Here is a 14,009-nt window from a genome sequence, read left to right as displayed (position 1 = left end):
TGAGATGGATTCAGTTCAGGTTTGATGGACAACCCGTTAATGAAACAGATGCCCCAGCACAGCTGGAGATGGATGACCATCAGAGGACACGACTGGAGAGGACACCAACAGCAGAAGGGGGGCCTCCAGCGTGGCCAGCTGCCTCTTGGTGGGCGGGGCGGCCTCTAGAGCCCCCATCCCCTTGTGGCGCCAGGCTGTGTTTGCTGTCAAACAGTGCAGGTGTGGCCAAGCCCATCGGCAGGCAGGCTCGGACACCGAGGACATTCCCTAGGAGGACTTTGCTCTGATGCACTCGAGCGCCAACACGGCAACGGTCCCCAGCCTCCCTTGGCCCATCCCCTCCTACCTTTGTTTGGGTAAAAGGCCCACGTGGTGAGGGACTTGGGTTTTGTTTTTACCTTTTTGTTTTTTCTCCCTCCTATGAAATTTTCTCCCAACTTGTGACCTGAATGCCTGCTTTCTGTCTAGACGGGGATCTTAACCCCAGGTGTTGACCCCCCCTCATTCCAATCACAGAGAGAACTGTCACCACTCTGGGGGTGCTTCTATGGGGCGAGTTTTGGGGTCACAGTCGGTATGGGAGATACACTTTCACTTACTGTTTCTTGCGGGCACAGGTTTTTTTTTAATGCTAAATATTAGAAATGTAAGCTTTGCCAGAGTATAGGAAAGTTGAAGGGAAAAGACTGGAATGTTTGTTAAAATGTATGAAGTTCTTCAGTAACGCAGCCCTGGGCAGGGTCTGGGGTCCCGGACCCATTGCCATCAACGGCTGGTGACGCTGCTCAGACACAATGGAAATGGGCTTTTCCCCTCTTCTTAACAGAGAAGAGAGTAAGTCCCACGCATCTGCCGTGGTCACAGTGCCAGGGCCTCAAGTTTCCTCCAGTATTTGCTTCTGATGAGTAACGATGGTCTGTACATAAACTAGGAAGATAGAAAATACTGCTGATTTTGCCGTTATGTCTTCATGTAAAAGAGCTGCTTCAAAGTGTGGCTACAAGTGAGAGATGCCTCTGGTTGTCCCCGAGGACTGTGCTCTGCTCCCCAAGTTGGTATGGAGCTTACATGTTACATGTGATTTCAGTTCTGTGCAGCATTTGGGAGTCTGTCTTAGTCAGCCTCCAATGGCTGTCCCGTTGCCCTTCTGTGTGGACTCGCTCCTGTGTGATGGCCCCTGGCTGCCTGTTCGGGTCACCTGGGCAGGATGACCACCGTCAGCTCCTACTCGCCTGAGGCCTCGTTGGAGAAGTCTGCATTTCCTTTGTACCTTGCTGTTCGGGCATGTGCCGGGTATCTGCTGGCTCTGTTGTGTTTATTCCAAAATTTGTACATTATTTGTTGTCCTATATTGTTTGGTATTCTGTCAAAAAAAAATTTTTTTGCTGATAATACAAGATAGCATGAACAAGCCCCAATATGAGTCATTTAAGAGGAGAGGTCACTTAGATGAATGAGGGAGAAAAAAAGAAAATTTTGATCATCCATGAGAAGTAATAAGGTCACCTCCTTCCCTCCACAAAAGGGCAATGTGATCTTAGGTTGCATTAAGATGAGAACAAAGGAGGGGCTCACCTTGGTAAATCCTTGGTAAATCCCCTGGAGATTTTGAAGGGTGTAAAAAATCTTCAGTGGAGCCAAAGGAGAGAGCCAACAGGGCGAAGAGCCTAGAATCAGAAAGTATAAGAAGTTTGGGGATATTTATGGTGTGATCTTCAAATACCTAATTGACAGACATATGAAAAGAAATCTAGATTTATCTCTGAAATCTTTGGAGTTTTAAACTGCTTAATCGCTTTAGTCGTGTCCTACTCTTTGCGACTCCGTGGACTGTAGCCCACCAGGCTCCTCCGTCCATGGGATTCTCCAGGCAAGAATACTGGAGTGGGTTGCCATTTCCTTCTCCAGGGGATCTTTCCGACCCAGATCAAACCCATGACTCACGTCTCCTTCGTTGGCAGGTGGGTTCTTTACCACTAATGCCACCACTAGAATAAGTGTGTAGAAGTTAGATTTAAACTCAATGTAGTAATTTTACATGGTTATAGTTTCCTGAAATGGAATGAGCTACCTGAGTTTCCTGTCCCTGGAGGTATTCAAATAGAATCCAGACAAGTGTCAAAGAATGTGCTCCCAAAGCACTTCTTCAGGCCTTAAACGCTGTATTTACATTGTAATCGTTTGCATTCCAGTCTCCCTGTGCAACTTGTGACTTCTTTCTGGTCTGAATCTGTCATGTTCATTTTAACTTGGCTCAGAAGGTACAAAATGAATGTTGGTTTGGTGGATAGATGCATGAATGAGATTAAAGGTTGGGCAGAGTGATTGTTAGTCCTTCCAACTCAGACTGTCAGTTCTCAGCTAGGATTTGAACTAGGTTTAAAGAATGGAATTGGTTGCAGCAAGGGGGTGGCAGTGTTGCATCCTAGGTTTCACAGTACAGAAAAAGCTCAGAGACAAGAGGGAGCAAGAGAGTGGAGGAGCTATGATGGGTGAAGTACAGGAATTAGAGTTGGGGCAGAAGGCTGGGTCTTGATTCTTGAAGGTTCTTTAATTTCAAGGATGTCAGGCTTTCTCATCCTGCAGTCTGAACCCAGGCTGATGCTTGACTAAATCCTTATGAAAGAAGACAGAAAAAGTGCTCTTACAGTCATGAATTTTGGCTCTGCTGGGAAAGACTGTGACTTGATATGGACTGAAATGTCCCCCATGATTCTTATCTTGAAGTCCTAATTCCTAGTGAGATGGATTAGGAGGTAGGGCTTGGGGAGGTGCTTGGGTTTAGATGAGGTCATGAGGATGGGGCCCTCATAATGGGATTAGCTCCCTTCTAAGAAGAGACACCAGGGAGCTTTCTCTCCCTCTCTGTCTCTCTCTGCCATGGGAGGACACATGGAGAAGGCCATCTACAAGCCAGAGAAGAACACCCTCACCAGGGAGCAGAATCAACCAGCACTTTGCTCTTGGATTTCCCAGCCTCCAAAACTGTGAGAAATACTGAAATAAGCATCTCCTGTTTAAGCTGACCAGGCTATTGTATCAATATTTTTGTTACAGCAGCCAGAACTGACTAATACAGGGCTCTTGCCTACATCCGGGAGTCATGAGTCAGAACTCAGCGCTAGGCAGTGGCAGCAAAAATATAAAAGAAATCAGATGGGAAGAGACATTACTGAAAACATTAAGACTTGGTAGTGAGATAACAAGAAAGGGTTTAAAGGGGAGGCCCACAGCTTTGTGAACATGAGGGCAGACAGTTATGTCCACTGAACTTCTTAGTGCAATGGAAGGAAGACGAGAAACTATTTGGAATATCCAGGATTTCCTGCAACTGTTCCCATTAAGTTTACGGCTGAAAATGGGCTATTTTTAATGTTGATGAGAATGGCAAGTCAAGAGTTGTAGTCTGTGGAGAGCAAACTTTTCTTGGAAGGGAGCTGTAGTACTGATAAAACTTTGCTCTGAATGGTAGTATTAACAGCAGGCACTGTTGGACAAGCCTTACGACAGGCCAGCCTGATACAAGACACTGTGTGTATCATCCCACTTCATTAAATTATCCCTCGTTTGAAGGCCTCAGCTTGTACCCCACGCAGTATCTGCTTTAGGGAGTGCCCAAGGAAAATTCTCATTCACATTAGCTCTAAGGATAATTATATGTCTCTTAAATAATTGAATTTCTTTTTTAAATTTTTGGACTCTGAATGCAATTAACACATGACCCTGTGTGTGTGTGTGGTGTGGTGGGGTTGGCAGAGGCAGGAGGAAGTTGAAGGAGTTATGCTAAGTTTCAGATCCATAATTGTGGCCCAATTTTAGTTGTGTGTAATATATAATTTTTTAGCCTCTTTCCTGTTTCTTATTTTTTCCCTCCCCTTGGTTTTCTATCCTCCCTCCTCTTTTAATTTATGCTGCCTTGTATTTTATGTATCTCTGAAGGCAGTCCTAAATTCCAAAACAAAGGACAATAATTATAAATACATTTCTATTTACGTCAGCCCCCACTTTATAGACGAGGAACCAGAGGCTCAATTAATTTATTTAACTTGCCGGAGATCACAGTGGGTGTACTACTTACCTATTGCCAGGTAACAAATCCCCTCCAAAACTAGCAGCTTAAACCAACAAACACATAATTTCTCAGTTGATTCCTGAGGGTCAGGAGTCTGGGAGCAGCTCAGTTGGGTAGTTCTAGCTCCGGGGCTGGTGGGGTTGCAGTCGAGCCGTCTCCTGGGGCTCTAACTGTCTGAAAGCTGCAAAGTCTTTTATAACTTAATCTCAGAAGTGACGATCACTCTCGTCTTCCACCAGTCACACAAACCAACCCTGGTAAAGGGAAAGGAGTCCGCAAGGGCGTGAGTCCCAGGGATAGGATCGCTGGAGGCCACCTTGGAAGCTGTCGCTCGCAGGGAGGAAATAGCGTGGCTGAGCCTGCGGGATGTCGCTTCTAGAAAAGCACTGGCTCTGGATATGCTCCAGTTTGGTCCCCAGAGCTGCTTTCATCCCCCCCCCCCCCTTTTCAGCTTGAGGAACAGGTGAATGAGCACAGCAAGGGAGGAGGCTCTGGGCTTCAGTTTTCTTCCTCTGATTCTGCTTACGAGTTGCCAATGCTGCCACAGTTCCATCCATAAAGCTTTGTATTGCCTCATAACTATTTAATCGCTGCTAAAAGTAAATTTGATTTTAATCCATAAGACAACACTAAATGATTTAACTGTTGGGTCCCACTAAGAAGTGGAGAGTAATAGCTAACATGACACTATATAGGCTGATAGCCTCTGACTTTGGTAGTGCAAGAAACAATTGATAGTAATTGTAATTGCTCCCACTTTTTATACTCTTTGCTTCATGGGAGATATGGGTATATAAAGGATGGAAGTTTTTAGTGATTCTGCCCGCCCCCCTCCATAAGGTGATTCCACCCCTCGTTTGTTAGTGTAATGAGAAAATCTATAAAGATATTTTTATGGAACATATGTTTTACTGCATTGCTGATCTGTGGCCACATTTTGTCAGGGTAATAAATTAGGACGTGTTGTTTTCCTGGATTCAGGAAACTGCCGGCTCAGTGTTTGGTATTCAGACCTCAGATCCATGACTCACCAATAAACCACCTGGACAAATGAACAAAGAGGATCTGAACTGCTGCGGACTATTGCCCCACCTCTTGATTCTTAACTCTATTCTGTTTCTGGAAATTCCATTTTCATTTGAGGTATGTATAAATTGATGTCAGTCTCCATGTTTAAACATAGCCCCAAACCGATTTCTTTCCTGAGATTGTTTTTCAGAACAGTGGTGTTGAACTTCAATTAAAATTTGCAAACCATCGCTGTGCGCCCGTGGTATTTGAATGTTGCTATGACTTCTTGTACATCTCTGTGACCTCCCTCCAGGACTTTGTGGTATGCCAGTTTGCAAATGAGATGATCAGTTTGGTCTAGGGAGAGAATTTTCTCTTTAGCCTTGACTGATTTAAGTACAAATTGATTTGTTAAATTCTCTTAGAGTGTTCTAGGCTTTGTGCTATGTTCTCTAATTGGATAAAAAGCTAAGACACAGCTTTGTACCTTTAAAAACTTGTGGTCTAGCAGCTAGGTAAATATTAACAGGAACAATTATGAAACCATGTGAGATAGCAGAAGTATTCACAAAATCCTTGAGGAGAAAGAAGGGGATTAGTGGTGGAGGAGGAAGATTTTACCAGGAAAGACCTCTCTTAGATTGGTGGCCCCCAAATGTTGGTCTCAGGACCAGTGCTAGTCTCTAATAGAATTTTCACTGACTTGTGGCAGAGTGAGAAAAAAAACAAAACTCCATAAGCTAATTTTAAGATTAAAAAAATCTTAATTTATCATGAAATTATGTATTGACATTCTTTTTCCTGTGATGTCCTTCACTTCATGAAGACATGATGATAATATATATTATTGTTTTCTTTCATTGCAAAATGAAACTTGGCAACCTAGCATCATCCAAATTTTCTTGTGTGCATTCATTTATTGGTCCTTGAAACCTAAACGGCTAGAAGCCCTTGTGAGGATGGTTATATCTGTGCTGGGGTTGGAAGAAAGAGATACTTATGTAAAGGCATTCTTGCTGTTTGCCTGTCAGTGGTTTAACAATATCTACATTAAGGGGAAACTAATTTGCGAGAAAGAAAAAAATGTATGCTTGCATTTAAAAACTGGCTTTGAATGTTTTTCTAGTATGTGTCTGGGGGAATGTGGAGGGGGGTGGGTGTAAGAGAAAAAAAAAAAGTGCCCACAGTGCTGCAGAATTTGAACTGTAGCTTTGGAGAGCTGCTGTTGCCAACATGAATACTGGTTTTAGAAGGATTCCCATCCCCATCCCCTCAACCTTCACCCCTCTGTATAAAATCTTCAGAAGTTTAGATAAGATTAAGCTTGATGATTGTAAACCTTCTACTTCTTTCCGGGTATTGGATTAAAAAGTAACCTTTGTATATATGGGCCCCTTTTCTCCCCTGATTTTTCACCAGGGGACAGAAGAGTGAGCCATTGTGTCTGTGTGTCTGAGCAGGTCAGTGGTAATGGAATATTTAACCTGCCACGTTGTCAGTCTACCTTGTTCATCTCACCTACAGTGGCAAAGCTTTTCATCTATTTGCAAATGGATGCCTCTCAGGAGTTGAGCTATATCCATAATTTTAGGGAATGTATCATCTTTGAAGAGGGATTCAAGGAGAATGACAAAGATGATAAAAGGGCTGAATAATATCAAAAGGTATTAGATTTAAGAAGAATACTATAGGGATTTCCCTATCTGAACTCTGGGGCAGTGATCTTACAGGATTCCTTCCAGCAAAAATGCTTTAAAAAATGATCAAAGATTTCCCAGAAAATTTGCAAGACAACACTTGTAAATAGCAGGCTCTTCTACTGTGCATTTGGAAGCAGCCCTGTGTGTGGTGAAGTAAGAAGCTCTGAAGTCAGAGGATTCAAATTCTTGCTCACTCATTACTGCAGTCAAGTCACCACATTGCTAAGCTTTAATTTTCTCCTCTCTTCAATGGAAATAATAGCCTTACTCCAAAGGGCTGTTGTAAACAGAAGTAATAAGCATGCAATAAGCACAAGCTATTACTATTCTTCTTATATTTAAATTTTTATTGTTGTCACTTCCTCCCGAGAGAAGAGCCTCTCTCCTGGCCCTTCTGTCCTTGGCTCTGCACTATCTCCCCTCTCTGTGTCTGGAGTGTCCTGATTCAAGTGACCATGTGCGCTGGTTGATTCAGCTTCCTTGAAACTAAAGCATCTGCACGTGAACAATGAAATTATGTTTATAGGGCAGATCATTTATTCTGCTTAACTCTCAAATGTTAAAGGAGATAAATACAAATTTTATGTCATGTGGAGAAAAAAAATGTTATTTAAGCGAATTATGTATTCTATTAATAATCCACAGGCTTCACTCTCCCCATGACCTTTAGCAACCCAGTAATGGATATATTAGAAGGAGATAAACACACAAGAGAGGATGAGATGATGGAATATTCCATGTCCTTTCTGGCTCCTATTCTGTATTTTAAAAAAGAGAGAAACATGGGCTTCAAGGGGTAGAACTGTGACCCAGTCTGGCACATAGAGGTATGCTGTCCACCCTGAAATGGCCAGCTAAGCTGTTGGAAGTTGGGATAGAGAAGCTAAAAAGGGCCCTTTCCACACCTTAGCACCAAATTTTGTAATTAAAAGAAAACAAAGAGGGAGAGGACACATGTATACTTACAGCTGATTCATGATGTTGTATGGCAGAAATCAACACAACATTGTAAAGCAATTATCCTCCAATTAAAAATAAATTAAGGGAAAAAAGAGAATAAAAGGTCCACGAGGTTTCATTGGTTCCTTAGAAGTGTTGAATTGACCTAACCTGATGAGCACTATTTGAGTCATTCATTCCTTCAACCAGTAATTGTTGGACACCCAGATACTGTTCTTTCTGAAAGTATGCGTGCGTGCTAAGTTGCTTCAGTTGTGTCCGACTCTTTGCGACCCTATGGATTATAGCCCACCAGACTCCTGTGTCCAAGGGATTCTCCAGGCAAGAATACTGGAGTGGGTTACCATGCCCTCCTCCAGGGGATCTTCCTGACCCAGGGATCGAACCTGTGTCTCCTCTGGCTCCTCATTGCAGGCAGATTCTTTACCGCAGAGCCATGGGGGAAGCCCACCGTTCTGAATACCGGAGGACAAACAGGACCAAACAAATCCCTGTTCTCATGGCACCTGCAGTCCAGGGGGGAAATCACTGCAGAAAAAACTCCACAGGAATTCACAGCAGAACCAAACTTTAGTGGCTTATGAAGTCCCTGAGGGTGGCCTTCGTGGCTGATGTTTCGTAATCACCTTGCTTAATATTCATGCAGAGACGTAGGTGTGTTTTTCTTTTATACTACTTATCACAGCAGTAACTTTCAATTAAAGCCATGAGGAGTTTTGACCTCTCAAAGATGATTGACATGGCTTTGGAGATCTATTTTTGTCCTGCTTTCTCAAGTTCATGTCCTGTGTGATAGCCAACAAGGAAAATACCACGCTGCCGCAAGTGTAACCATGTAAGACCTGTGTTATCCGTGATACTTGGACTATTGCGATACTGATGGGCTGAGAAAATTTTCATTTACCTAACGTAATTTTCAGGTTTGAGCACTGAGGTTACCTAACAAGTTAACGGGGAGAAAGCAGTGGCAACCCACTTCAGTACTCTTGCCTGGAAAATCCCATGGACGGAGGAGCCTGGTAGGCTGCAGTCCATGGGGTCGCACAGAGTCGGACACAACTGAAGCGACTTAGCAGCAGCGGCAGCAACAAGTTAACTATTTGATATAGTTAACTTTTGGGGGGTATGCCTTCTTAACTTTCAATGTCAATTTTAGGTAGTCTGAAATCTTGCCTGAGGCCAATACCTAGATAATATTGTAAGTGCTGGTGAAACTATGAGAATGACCATCTGATTTCCATAGGCAGGTGGTTTGTAAAGAAGGAGGATTTTAACCTTAACTCCCCCTTCAACTCTTAATGAAAAACATGTGGTAAATCAAGCAGGGCGTGTTAGGTATTGCATTTCAGTTGTGGAGTGACATCTAATACCAAGTCAGCATTTGTTGTTAACTCTGGATGTACTGTATTAAGTAGTTAAGGACAAGTCTTCTCTCAAATATCCCCCACAGACAATTCATTAATGACAACAGGAAAAGAATGGTACGTTTCCAGTGGGGAGACCAGACGGGCCACACCATCACCAGTGAACCCAGCATCTGCAGCCACAGTAATTATTGACTGCCTTGAGGTTCTCCCTGAGATGCCGTGGAAAGTGCATGGCTTCACCTGGGAATATTCGTACCAGAAAATGGTTAACCTGAATCTGATCATGAGGAAATAAGCAGACAAATCCAGATGGTGGGACATTCTGTTAGGCAATTGGCTTGGACTCTTCAAAAATGTCAACATTATGAAAGCCAGACCAAAAAGGGAAAAAAACCTAGGTGGGTAAATGCTCTAAATTAAAAGAGACCAAAGAGACCTGGCAGCTGGGGGATACAGTGCTGAAGGACACTGAAGGAAGGAGAGAGAGTAGAGGGAAAGGGAGGGGAGAAAGAAAAAAAATATCTATAAAAGACATTTGGGGGCAAATTGGAGAAACTTTAATATAATCTGTGTTTGATTATCCTTTTGCTGCTAAATTCCTTGCCTCTGAGCATTATGAAGGAGGATGTCTTTGGTCAGGAGAATTCAGAATTCAGGAGATTCGTGCTGAAATATTCTAGGTGTGAAATGTCCTGAGAGCTGCAACTTTCAAGGGGCTCAAGACAAGGGCTCCCAAAACATGGAGAGAGAGAAACAAACATGGCAAAATGTTAATTGGTGAGTCTAGGTGTAGGAAATATGTGTGTTCCTTGGGTTATTCTTTCAACTTTTATGTTTCAAGTTTTTCAAAACAAAAAAAGGGAGAGGTGAGGGAAGTCTGTTTGAGGGAAATTATAGAAATCCGGAACAAAAACAAGATGTAAGAAAACACATGTGCATACAACTTAGCTATGATGCCTCAGAGGAATAAAGGCCAGGACAGTGGACTGACTCTGGAGTGGGACTCACAAGGGTTGTGCTCTGGTGTGTCCTCAGGCATCACTCACCCTGGGATCATGGGCAGTTTGCCTAACTCTGTATCCATTTCCTAGGGCTGCTGAAACAAGTGTCACAAACCACGTGACTTGAAACAACAGAGATGTCTCACTCATCTCACCATTTTGGAGAATGAAGTCTGAAATCAAGGTATCGGCACGGTCAGGCTCCTTCTGAAACCTGGAGGGGAGCATCTTTCCTTGCCTCTTGCTGGATTCGGATGGGTTGCCAGCAGTCCTTGGCTCTCTAAGCTCACAGCTGCAGCCCTTCGCATTCTGCCTCCATCTGTTACATGGTGTTCTCCTCTCCTGTGTCTGTCCCAGGATCCCTCCTCCTCTGGGAAGGACAGCAGTTGTATTGGATTGGGGCCACCCTAATGACCTCATCTGATGCTTGATTATATCTGCAGAGACCCTATTTCCAAATAAGGGTGCATCCACAAGTGTTGGGGATTAAGGCTTTGACACATCTTTTCAGGGGATGCAGTTCAACCCATAACCCTCTTCATTCTTGTTCTCCAACTCCCAACATGTGTGGGGGACGCGGTGGACCCAATCAACCAGAATGCACACTGAGGTCCCTTCTGAAGCTCAGAGTCTGAGGCTCTGGGTGTCCACTGTTCTAAGTTCAGACATGAGTCAGCTTTGCATAACTAAAGAGCCCAAGAGAGACGTGATGAGGAGGTTCCGGATCATTATTAAACAGATAAGAAGCGTGTCCCTTGGAAACATGATTAGTGTACGTTCTTGGCATAGCAGGGGCTGTTTTATTTTGCTTGTCATAGTCATCCTTTTTGTCCTCATTTTTATTGTTGAATGATTGTTTGTTAAAAGTTTTCTAAGCTGAATTCCCATCCTGTTACCCATAAAATCGCATAAAATGAGATGCTAGAGTTAAAAAAAAATAACTGTCACATCACAACTGATATTAGAGATTGGCAAGGCTGCCAGCTGGAGCAGACTAACAAGGAAAATCAAGACTCCTCTCTCCGTCTTTGTCCTTCAGGCTAAAAAAAGGCAAGATAAGAAGAGAGAATGTTCTGTAATGAGTAAGGGTGGCCGTGCCTCGTGATGGGTCAGCCCTGCGTGTCTGGAGGAGGACTCTCTTTGAGGCCCAGGAGGTGGGCTGGGGGCGGGGTGTGGAGGACAGCAAGTGGAGGAGGGTAGGGGGAGCGTAAATGGAGGTGAGAACCACCAACCGTCTCCTGATGTCTCTGTGCTTCAAAGAGAAAACTGTGTCACAGCGCAGGAGGGGAAAGCACTGATCGCAGAGTTGAAAGAGGACATTTTCCCAGAGCTGCAGACCCACAGTCCTCAGCGTGACTGATGTACAAAGCTGCGTCTGCCTCCCTCCTGCGTCTCCCCCATTCCTGCGTCTCCCCACGTGTGACTTAAGGTGGATGCCAGATGTGTAAACCAGGGCAGGGCCGTGTCCCATCTATTAGAAATCTCTGACTTGTGGGCACGAAACAGAAACCTCAGCCAAAGGGAATCTTCTCCAAAATCCAATTGCGCTATTTTCTTTCCTGGCTTTCAGAAATCATTTGGATAAACCATGGATGATTTAATTATACTGTCATTATGAAAGCAGGTTCTGTCACTTGCCGTCAGTGCCAGGTAAAAACACTTGGAATTCACACTGTGTCGTTATCACTCTGGTCTTCCTTTGCCGCTCTTCAGCAATGGGCGTTATGGATTTGTCATCCTTTCCGGTGTTAGCTCTTATTTTCAAGGCTTCTGTCTTAGTTGCTGAAATTGCATTGTCCTGGATGGGAGCCTGGAGGTAATTTCCTTTAGTGTTACAGCGGCTGCAGTCTTTTATGGGTGTGTGTGACTGTGCAAGTGATTTCAATATCTTTTTATTAAAAAATTAATTCATGCGTAAGTCTCAACTCATTTTTTCTGATGCAGATAGCTTTTATCCAAGATTGAGACATGAATCATGTGAAGTAAACATTTACAAAGTCCACAACTCAGAAAAGGCCCTGCCTTGGCAGCAGTAAGTAATGAGATCACTGCAGTGATTATCAGTCATAGTTCTTTATGGTCACACATTGTGTATCTATGAGATTTATAATATAAAACAGAGGGAAGAGCAGATGCGGTCTGAAATTGTGAATTTAAATTATGTGCCTTTTATTTGTTATTGACATTGAGATCTTCTCAACGAATCTTAGAATTTCAGTATCTGAAAAAGACCTTGTTAACTGTTATCTGTTAAGTCGCTTCAGTTATGTCCGACTCTGTGTGACCCCGTAGATGGCAGCCCACCAGGCTCCACGATCCCTGGGATTCTCCAGGCAAGAACACTGGAGTGGGTTGCCATTTCCTTCTCCAATGCATGAAAGTGAAAAGTGAAAGTGAAGTCGCTCAGTCGTTGCTCGAGACCTTAGATCTTCTTTAATCCATCAGCTGTGGATACTTATTCCATCAGTTCTATATTCCCTCTTCTGCCCTTCCATTAATAGGTCAGTTAACTATTGATGTGTAACAATCCCAAAATGTGTGTTTTGGCTAAGAAAACAATCACTGAGTAGTTCACAATTCTGGGTATTGGCAACTTGAACTGAGCTCAGCGAGGTGCTGCTTCTGCTGGTCCTGCCTCAGCACACCCATGTAGCTTCAGCTCATCTGGCCGTTCAGCCAGGAGCTGACTGAACGTGTATGGCTTCATCGCATATCTAGCAGTTGACTATGGCTCAGAGGCAACTGTGACACGTGTCTGCACCATCCAATAGGCCACCCCAGGCTTTTCACTGGCCACTGGGTTCCAAGAGGAGCAAATGAGAGCAGATCCCAATTTACAGCTCTTTTCAAGCCTCTGTTTGTGTCACCTTTGCTAATGTGTCATCCAGTTGAGTTCAGTTGCTCAGTCATGTCTGACTCTTTGTGACCCCACGGACTTCAGCACGCCAGGTCTCCCTGTCCATCACCAACTCCCAGAGTCTACTCAAACTCATGTCCATTGTGTCGGTGATGCCATCCAACCATCTCATCCTCTGTCATCCCCTTCTCCTCCCACCTTCAATCTTTCCCAGCATCAGGGTCTTTTCAAATGAGTCAGCTCTTCACATCAGGTAGCCAAAGTATAGGAGTTTCAGCTTCAACATCAGTCCTTCCAATGAATATTCAGGACTGATTTCCTTTAGGATGGGCTGGTTGGATTTCCTTGCAGTCCAAGGGACTCTCAAGAGTCTTCTCCAACACCACAGTTCAAAAGCATCAATTCTTCTGTGCTCAGCTTTCTTTATAGTCCAACTCTCACATCCATACATGACTACTGGATACATAGCTTTGACTAGATGGACCTTGTTGGCAAAGTAATGTCTCTGCTTTTTAATATGCTGTCTAGGTTGGTCATAACTTTTCTTATTAGCCAAAGCCAACCATTTGGCCAGGCTTAAGTGCAGAGAGGTGAAGAGACAAGGCTCTACCTCTCAATGGAATGAACAACAAAAGGGAAGTAGCCTCCATTTGTTTTTATTTGGAAACTGGGGTGCCATCCTGATAGCATCAGCTGAAATCTCCCTAGTATTCAGTCTTGCCTGAGAAAGGAAGAGAGAGTTATGGGCAACTGTGCATTGCCCAGCCCACTCCTAAAGGAAGTGACAATTCATCTTGAGGAAAGAGAGAGGAGAGTTCAAGATTGTTCAAAGTCATTAAGTCAGTGATGGGGGCGGTTCCACCTCAGTACAGCCCTTATTTGTCCCTCAGATGGCCCAACCCTGCCCCCATAACCTGTACCCAAGACCTGGAGAACAGGCTGCAGTAATAAGAACAGAGTTTCAGGGAAGTTTCTAGGGAAGACATGGGGATTTAGAGGATGAAGGGAGTTTCCTCATTTTGGTCTCTTCTGGAGATAGGG

At 43.9% G+C, this 14,009-nt stretch overlaps 1 long non-coding RNA gene across 2 annotated transcripts; it reads left to right on the top strand.

The window, feature by feature from the left end:
• The first annotated feature begins 9,079 nt into the window (after positions 1-9,079).
• On the top strand, positions 9,080-12,000 carry LOC123329425. Of its 2 annotated transcripts, none has more exons than XR_006544833.2 (2): positions 9,080-9,508; positions 10,202-12,000. It is a non-coding gene; the product is annotated as an uncharacterized LOC123329425 (long non-coding RNA). The 2 variants fall into 2 exon arrangements; XR_006544832.2 differs by lacking the exon at positions 9,080-9,508 and adding an exon at positions 9,577-9,887.
• Positions 12,001-14,009: the final 2,009 nt, after the last annotated feature.

Source organism: Bubalus bubalis, chromosome 15, assembly GCF_019923935.1.
Source record: "Bubalus bubalis isolate 160015118507 breed Murrah chromosome 15, NDDB_SH_1, whole genome shotgun sequence".
Lineage (NCBI taxonomy): Eukaryota > Metazoa > Chordata > Mammalia > Artiodactyla > Bovidae > Bubalus > Bubalus bubalis.
This window is presented reverse-complemented; position numbering and strand designations above follow the sequence as displayed.